The sequence below is a fragment of the Panicum virgatum genome, chromosome 2N (assembly GCF_016808335.1).
Source record: "Panicum virgatum strain AP13 chromosome 2N, P.virgatum_v5, whole genome shotgun sequence".
Classification (NCBI taxonomy): domain Eukaryota; kingdom Viridiplantae; phylum Streptophyta; class Magnoliopsida; order Poales; family Poaceae; genus Panicum; species Panicum virgatum.
The window spans coordinates 40,595,241-40,604,281 of record NC_053146.1 but is presented as its reverse complement, the minus strand read 5'-3'; the positions used below and the strand labels follow the sequence as shown (position 1 = coordinate 40,604,281).

Sequence of the window (9,041 nt, the reverse complement as noted above, 5' to 3'; positions counted from 1 at the left end):
TTTATGATAGTTGCTCGAACATTAGCTGGTAGAATACCTGTAAGTGCAACTGGAATCAATTGCGTCATCAACACGTGACAGTCATGGGACTTTACGTGTGCGAATTTCTTCTCTTTCAAGTTCAGTTGCCTCTTTATATTCGAAGAGTAGCCTGATGGGACCTTGATACTATTCAAACAGTCGAACATACTTTGCTTCTCTTCCTTACTAAGAGTGTAGCACGCATAACCTAGATAATGACGTTATTTATCCCTTTTTTCTGAATGGAGGGCGGCCCGTTGTTTCATATGTTGAAGATCTTGCCGCGCTTTCAATGTATCCTTTGGCATACCGTAGACACCAAGGAAGCCTAGAAGGTTCACACAAAGATTTTTTGTTAGGTGCATCACATCAATTGCGTGGCGGACGTCTAAGACTTCCCAATAAGGTAACTCTCAAAAAATATTCTTCTTCTTCCACATAGGTGCACGTCCGTCATCACTCTGCACTGATCTGCTGTTGGGCCCTTTTCCGAATACTACTTTTATATCTTTGACCATTTCAAATACCATTTTCCCACAACGGTGCCTAGGCTTGGTATGATGATATGCCTTTCCACGATGACCCATATACACGATCTTCCTACAGTGCTTGAGGTACATGCTGTCGGTTTCTTCTAAACAATGGGTGCATGCCCTATAACTCTTATTGGATTGTCCAGAGAGGTTACTTAGTGCTGGCCAATCATTGGTGGTTACGAAAAGCAATGCACGCAGGTTAAAATGATCCTCTGCTTGTGCATCCCACATACGAACACCCTCATCTTTCCACAACAATAGAAGATCCTCAATCAGTGGTTTCAGATACACATCTATATCATTACCGGGTTGCTTCGGGCCGGGGATAAGCACCGGCATCATAATGAATTTCCGCTTCATACCCAACCAGGGAGGAAGGTTGTATATACAGAGTGTCACAGGCCAGGTACTATGGCCGCTGCTCTGCTCACCGAAATGATTCGTGCCATCCGTACTTAAGCCGAACCTTATATTCCTCGCATCATTTGCAAATGTTGGGAATGTTCTGTCCACTTTTCTCCACTGCGACCCATCAGCGGGGTGTCTCAACATATTGTCTTGCTTACGTTCTTCTTTGTGCCATCGCATCAATTTAGCATTCATTTTGTTCATGAACAAACGTTTCAGACGTGGTATTAGAGGAAAATACCACATCACCTTGGCAGGCACCCTCTTCTTGACACGCATCCCCTCAACGTCGCCTGGATCATCTCGAGGGATCTTATACCGGCATGCGTTGCATACAGGGCATGAATCCAAATTTTCATACTCACCTCGATATAGGATGCAGTCATTAGGACAAGCATGTATCTTCTGGGCCTCTAATCCTAAAGGACAAACAACTTTTTTGCCTCGTATGTTGTCTCCGGCAAGGTGTTACCCTCAGGGAGTAAGTCTTTTATAAGTTTCAGCAACTCCTCGAATCCCTTGTCAGACAAACCATTTGATGCCTTCCATTGCAATAATTCCAATGTGGTACCCAACTTCTTTTGGTCTTGTTTGCGATCAGGGTACAACAATGTTCTGTAGTCCTCCAACATACGCTTCAGATCTCTCGATTCCTTTTCTGTTTCGCAACCTTCCTCAGCTTCACGCAGCATCTGACCAAGATCATCTTCTACAACGTATCCTTCAGTATCTTCTTCAGGCTCACCCATTGCAGTGTCATTGAAAAAGGAACTATAATTGGCTGCAAAGTCAGGAATCCTGTCCTCTTCTTCTACATTATTATCCAGCATAATTCCTCTTTCGCCATGATTGGTCCAAATATAGTAGTTCGGCATGAAACAACTATTGAACAAGTGACTATGGATGGTTCTTGATGATGAGTAATCCTTCCCATTCTTACAGAATTTGCATGGACAACGAACGAAACCACCGTACTTGTGTTTCTCAGCCGCTTCTATGAATTCATGCACGCCATCCATGAACTCCTTTGAACGCCGGTCGGCCATGTACATCCATTGCCGACTCATCTGGGTCCACAATACATTTATATACATCATTGTACTGTACAAATAGTTCATTCATACTACCAATCTATAACAATATATTTATATAATTGATAATGCATATAACTATAATAAATAGATGCTATTCACTTATCAAATAAATTGAAAAAACATATAAATACAATAATTTGATAGTATTCAAATATCAAATAAATTGATAACGTATATAACTACAATAAGATGCTGCAAATAAAAATAATTATCACATATATAAACTAAATCAAGTAATAACTGTTTCTAAAAATTAATTGCTAAGTTATAAAGAAAAATAACTAACTTTTTTTTTCAAAAAAAGCAAAAATTCGTCTTCCCTCACCCCACTCAGCTGCCATGAACAGTGAGTTCACGGCAGCTTGAGAGGGGGAGGGGCTGGGGTATTTATAGGCTCGGGCTAAAGGCACCGGTTGATTTCATTGACCCGGTGCTAAAATTAATTCAATAGCACCGGGTCAAGGCACCAACCGGTGCCTTAGGCCCGAGCTCCTGGCAGCTGCCAAGTTTCATTTCCATAGGAACCAGTTATTCCTATAAACCGGAGCCTTTAGCGCCGCCTTCATTTGGTATCGGGTGGTGGTTCAGACCGGTTCCTATGGTGATGCATTGGAACCGGTTGGAACCACCACACAGTGCCAATTGCTCTCCACTAGATCGGTCGATGGCCAAAGGTACCAGCTGCTGTTGCAGCCGGTACCGATGGGTAGTACCTTTGGCCAGAACTGATGGCCCGTTTTCTAGGAGTGCGGGCGGGCGGAGCGGACCCGGGGAAGAGGCGCCCAACGGTGAGGACTAACGAGCGCGGGGGGAGGTGGGCGCCACGCCCACGCGCGCGCGGGCGCTTCGGTTTCGTGGGGGTCGTGCACTGGTGCAGTTGCGGCCAGGGTTTTATTTCCCAACCGGAAACCGGTTACCGCCGCCCTCCAGTACCGGTTTACCGGACCGGTTAGGCCGGTAACCGGTGGAAACCGGTTGAATTCAAATCCAAATTCAAATAAATTCAAATTTTCCCGTGCAACCGGTTCCGACCGGTTTACCGGCCGGTTTGACCGGTTTACCGGCCGGTTTTACCGGTTTACAGGTCGGTTTGACCGGTTTGAAATTCAAACGCTCCCGTGCAACCGGTTTACCAGCCGGTTTTACCGGTTTACCGACCGGTTTGACCGATTTACCGGCCGGTTTGACCGGTTTGATCGGTGGGCCTTCATGGGCCGGCCCATTTTTTTTCTTTTCTTTTTTGATTTAACTTTAAATTCCCACAAACTATACTAAATGAATGAATTTTTGAGAAAATTTGACACCATTAGATTCATCACACCTTTAAGTATTTTTAGGAATTTTTTTAGGAATTTTTCATTTTTTGAATTCAAATTTAAAATTTGAATTTTGGCCGGTTGGGTACCGGCCGGAACCGGAACCGGACCGGACCGGTTTGACCGGTAACCGGTCAAACCGGACCGGTTCCCACCGGTTAGGTTAATCTTGGTTGCGGCAGGACACCGGAGGATGTGGCGAGAGACACCCGCTGCCTGCCTTTCCCCATATAGAGAACATTTCTATGTCATTTGCGCACCGCTCCGCGAATGCTCAGGGTGGCCATGATAGTGAAAAAATTTTACAGCATCTGATTGTAAATCTACGGCTGCCGCTCGTCCCACCCATAATTCACTGTTACAGTAAATATCTTGTCTTCCGGACCTTTCTACTTCCTCCCCGATACTGCTCTCTAGTCTCTTCCGACGTCGGCGTCGGCGAGGGATCCGAGCACCTTGAGCACAAGCGCATGGAGCAAAGACGAGGCAGCATCTGGAAAGATGAAGCTGCTGTGCATATTTAGGGGCCGGATTGCATCGTTGTCCGAGACGGGGTGCTGCGGTACGAGCGGAACAGCCGTGCCGCCGGATGAGGAGGCGGCCGTGGAGCACGGGCCCTTCCCCATCGAGCAGCTACAGGGCTGACTCCCTTAGCGGTACCATCTCCCAGCTCTTGATTCGATCCCTACAAGAATCATGTTTCTTGGATGTTCCCACCGTTTCTTGGTCGATGGATCCTTGGGAGGGTAGGGTTCTTGATGCTTTCGCCCCCCTGAAACCGCGTGATTTCGAGGGCTTGATCAACGATAAATGGTCCGTTAGGAAGAGTGCGGTGCGCCAAGGTTGTTCAGCCCATTTTTGGGGAATGTTCCTGGGGCCTCAGGACCCCCATGTTCTTGACTTTTTTCCTCCATGGAAATTCCACAAATGCCAAGGGAATGAAGGTTCTTCCCTCTGATTTTCGTGTTGGTGCTACCAAATCTTAATTTCTGGCGTCTTTTCAAGTTGGCCTGCAATTGTCTGGTTTGAATTCTTTAATTCTTCTTTCACTGATTCAGAGTCAATACGTAGTGTATCAATAACAAATATGTGCTTCTGCTATTTTAAATTAATTCTTCACCACGGGTATAGCTAGCATTGAGTCACCACATGCGTCAGTTCTTTCGAATCTGAAAGGCACATGAGAATCTGAAAGGCACATGATATTGTTTTGCCTTGTATACAAGTTCAATGCAGAAATTAGGTACATGTACTACATTATTGAATTGTTATGAGCAAATGAATGTTACAGTACACTTAAGCAAAAAAGATGTCCACATATTCTGAAAGTCCACCTTCCATGATTTATTTTTTCAGCATTACAATTGAGTTTAAGATGCATATCAGTATTCAGCAATAGAAACTAAAATATATTTTCACCTGCTATCAAATATTTTTTAATCTTCATTAGCTTAATTTGCTTACTAAAGCCTACATGGGCTGTTTATTGGACAAAACCTCTGTACTATTCAAAATGATATCTTGTGAGGCAGACCAAATTTATTACATTTGCTTTAGATAGGAGGATTCTGATGGTGTGGCTCAGTGAGAAAGCATTTCTTTTACGACAATGCTATTGTAGCAAATAACAAGGCATTTTGTATGATACTACTAGTGTAGCGAGTAACGAGGCATATGCCAAGTTCCTTGCTCCTGTCATAAAGCCATTTAGATCTTTGCATCCTGACATCTTAATTATTCATAAATTTAAACATTAAACTGCATTTACCTTTTGCCAACACGTGCTTCTTGTCCCTAGTATCGCTAAATTGAAGCTCCATTTCTGCAGGTTAGCTCTGATGGTTGTTGATAGTGCCACAGTCCTATATAGAACTGATTTCTCTGGTAGAGGGGAGCTATCAGCAAGACAAATGCATCTGGCTAAGTTCTTAGGAGCTTTTAGAAGTTAGCAGATGAGATAATCAGCTTTTACTTTGATCACTGGTGACAATAACGAAATATTACTTCTATTGAATTATTTTCATATATTTGATCTTGCATATATTATGACAACTGAACATTTATGGAAATGTATTACAACCAAACCAAATAGCAATTAAACTTGAGTGTCTGTCTACTTACTAAATGGATACAGATAGCTAGCACTTGCAAAGATGAGACAAAATAATAATAATAATAATAATAATAATAATAATAATAATAATAATAATAATAATAATAATAATAATAATAACGCCTTCTATTGAATATGCAGGAACAAAATTCATATTGTTGTCAACCCTGCTAACCGGAGTATATCTGCAACACTTTTACCTTGGTAGGTTTTACTTACTCTGATCTATGCTAAGACCATTAACTGTTGCTACTGTTTTTCCCTTTTCCTTAGGAAAGAAACTATTTCTATATTCTTTTATATCAGTTGACATCAACAGAGCTTGTGGTATGGAAGTAAGATGGTGTAGGCGTGTTCTTCAGATCTGTAACATATTTATAGGGAGAGCTTATATGACTTTATGTTTGCATACAATTGACAGCTCCTATCATTTTAAGTTATTAAGAGCTCCTATATCATTGTTCCCAAAGAAGCTAACTGCATGTAGAGTTAATGAGATTCAAGGATCCATTCAGGGTGGAGAAACTCAGCTCTGGTTGCCCAGGTCTTGAAAGCTTAGGTTTCATCATGTTGCACAGTCATTACATTCAATGTATCAATTGGTCATGCTATTACATGTGATTGTTTGCCCAAAACTACAACGCGGATTATGATCTTCTTGTTCTGATTCAATGTGCATTCTTGTGATGTTTGTGAAGCCTAATACTATGCTACAAAATGAGTGGATCTTCACCAGCCAAGCAGGTAAATTATCTTTTTGATTGTTGTCTATAGCAACTCATCCTCTAGCTGCTGCTGCTCCAGCAAAGTTCTGTAGTGATAGTGTTGAACATGAATGGACTTAATACCAGTTAAAAAGCACGCCAATGTTGGTTCAGATTATGAATCTTTATAAACATTGCCTCTTCATCAATTGTAGTATCCTATAAACGCTATAGTTTCATGTGAATTTGCAAGATTTTTTGCTTTAATAGATTAGTTTATATGACATTCTAAGCCTCCGTTCAATGTGATAGATTTTGTACTAATAAACATCCTAAATGTCTAGCTGAAATTTCTTTAGTGCATACAGCTTGGTCCCTTTTGTTTGTAATACCTGAAGCTTCATCCGATGTCATGCCAATAGAGCGATAAGGGACTCATGGGAAGAAATACGTACATGCTTCAATTTGAGGTAAATAAAAGCACGTAGATCTCCTGCGCGTTCGAGAAAAAAAGTTTATAATGACTTTTGTTTGTATTGTATTTTAGTGATAGCAAGCTTTTCCGTTTGTTATTGTCATATAGTATTTACAAGCAGCTGCCCCTGCAATTATTTATTTGCGGTATTAAATATCGTTAGTAACAAATCTCATTGATATTTAGACTATGCAAGTTAGGCATCTATTTGCTCCGTTTGTTTTTGTCATTGATTCTCAGCGCTTCTCCTTGATTTATCTTACAGATTTAAGGGGCTGCTAATAATTAATGGTTATTTAGTATCCATGATTTTCCAAAAATTGTTTCACCTCCCATGTCTACAAATATGACTTTAGAAAGCTAATGATATTATCATTATTATATTACTAAAATAACTGCAAGGACCCTACCCAACAAATGACATTCAGGAAGAAAATGGCCCATCTCCTACATATTTACTTATACAGAGCCACCCTGATTTCACCAACAACAATATGAACTACTCCCTCTATATAGGAAATAGATGACGTTTAGGACAGCGACACGGTCTTCGAAGCATAACTTTGACGGCTTATTTTTATAAAAATATTTGTTGAAAAGTGATATATGTATATTTTTATGAAAGTATTTTTAAGACAAATCTATTCATATAATTTTCCCATTTTCAAACTCAATAACTTAAAAGTTATTTATGATTTATATTCCCAATGTTTGACTCAAATCTTGTCCTAAACGTCATCTATTTCCTATATGGAGGGAATATTATACTTTTGTTGTCTGTACCAAGCCTGCGAGGATGTTTTAGTTTAAGGGCCCAAAACTCCTCTATACTGCAATTGCTAATACCCTATGCATTATATCGTGCTGAAATGATTTACAAGTCTTGGAATGCTGGCAAGAATTTTTTTTATTTTCTAATGCTTCCAGAAAATTTCTGCAGAGCAAAATATACTTCTTATCATTCAGATTAAGGAGCAATGTGCTTCCACTATTTATTGTCATAAAACAAAGCAGTATTATGTCACATCCTAAATATTAACAGAAATAACTCTACCATAGGCTAAATATTAACAGAAATAACTCTACCATAGGTAAGCACCAAACTTATTCTTGCTCCTATTTCATAAATACCATCTGAACTGATAACTTACATCTGCAAAACTGAAATTCCTGTATATCTTATGCAGCACTTTCTCTGTGCCATTCAGATCAAGGAGCAAAGTACTTCCACTATTTGTTGTCATAAAAACAGAAGCAGAATCATGTTACATCCTAGAATATTGATAGAAATAACTCTACCACAGGTAAGCACCAAACTTATTCTGTCTCCTATTTCATAAATATCAGCTGAACTGATGACTTACATCTGTATAACTGAAATTTCCTGTAGATCTTATGCAGCACTTGCTCTGTGAAAGCAACGAGAGGCTCCAAAAGATTTCTGGCTCAATTTGTTAATGACCAATAAAATATTTTAAGTGTAGCGACTCTGTAACTATATGCCAATGAGCAATAGACTGTTTAGATAGAACTACTTCATAACAATGTTTTTTCTGCTAGTAGATATGTATGTATAAAAAAACAAATATATACTAGCTTCCATACTATTGTATGCATATATGTACCTTCATAGTTAATTTTCTATTTTTAATGAAAAGATAAAAAAATACTACAGATTTATCAGTTCATTATAAATAAATACTCCTTGAATTTAGTTATCTTTTTGAGGAAAAAAAGAGGGCGCGCCAAGGCGCTCGCAAAGTACTCGTGCTCTCTATAAGGGCAGTCCAAACCGTCCAGTCAGCTGGTGTCTATAGAATTAATGAAGGTGTCAATTCAGTAAAAATCTGATGTGACAAGGAAATTAAAGAGGGGAGAGAAGGAAAACAAGAAAACCGAGTCGCATGCAGAAAACTAGCTCGTCGCTCGCACCAAAACAATGAAAACCAACAAAGAGCGTTGGAGAGACGTGTGGTTTCTTCCCCCGCGATTCCCTCGCCATCCCGATCCCTTGCGCCCACGCCTCCGCTCTGCCGTCATGCCCAGCCTGCGCACGAGGTGCTTGCGCGCCATCTCCTCCTGCGCACAGCCCCTATTTCATTTTGGCACGAACACAAATTCTCTCCACGCCAATATTCACTCCATCTATTTATGTGTGAGTTCCAGATTTTCCCCGATCACTCATTCATGAAGAAATCGTCCAAATCCCTCTACTCCCAGCTATAGTCGATAAATCCACCCCAATCCATCAACGAAACCGTCCAAATCCCTCTACACCCCAGCTACAATTTGATAAATCCACCCTCAATCCATCATCCCCGAGTAAGGAATCGTACCCAAGTAGTGCCCAAGAAGGAAGCGGAGGTCAAATCCG

At 40.6% G+C, this 9,041-nt stretch overlaps 1 long non-coding RNA gene across 8 annotated transcripts; it reads left to right on the top strand.

Annotated features, from left to right (window-relative positions):
* The first annotated feature begins 3,652 nt into the window (after window positions 1-3,652).
* On the top strand, window positions 3,653-8,355 carry LOC120660469. Of its 8 annotated transcripts, XR_005669618.1 has the most exons (6): window positions 3,653-5,692; window positions 6,187-6,232; window positions 6,561-6,662; window positions 7,608-7,758; window positions 7,855-7,971; window positions 8,058-8,355. It is a non-coding gene; the product is annotated as an uncharacterized LOC120660469 (long non-coding RNA). The 8 variants fall into 8 exon arrangements; XR_005669613.1 differs by lacking the exon at window positions 7,608-7,758 and having other exon boundaries at window positions 3,675-5,692; XR_005669617.1 differs by having other exon boundaries at window positions 3,653-6,662.
* The last annotated feature ends 686 nt before the right edge of the window (window positions 8,356-9,041 follow it).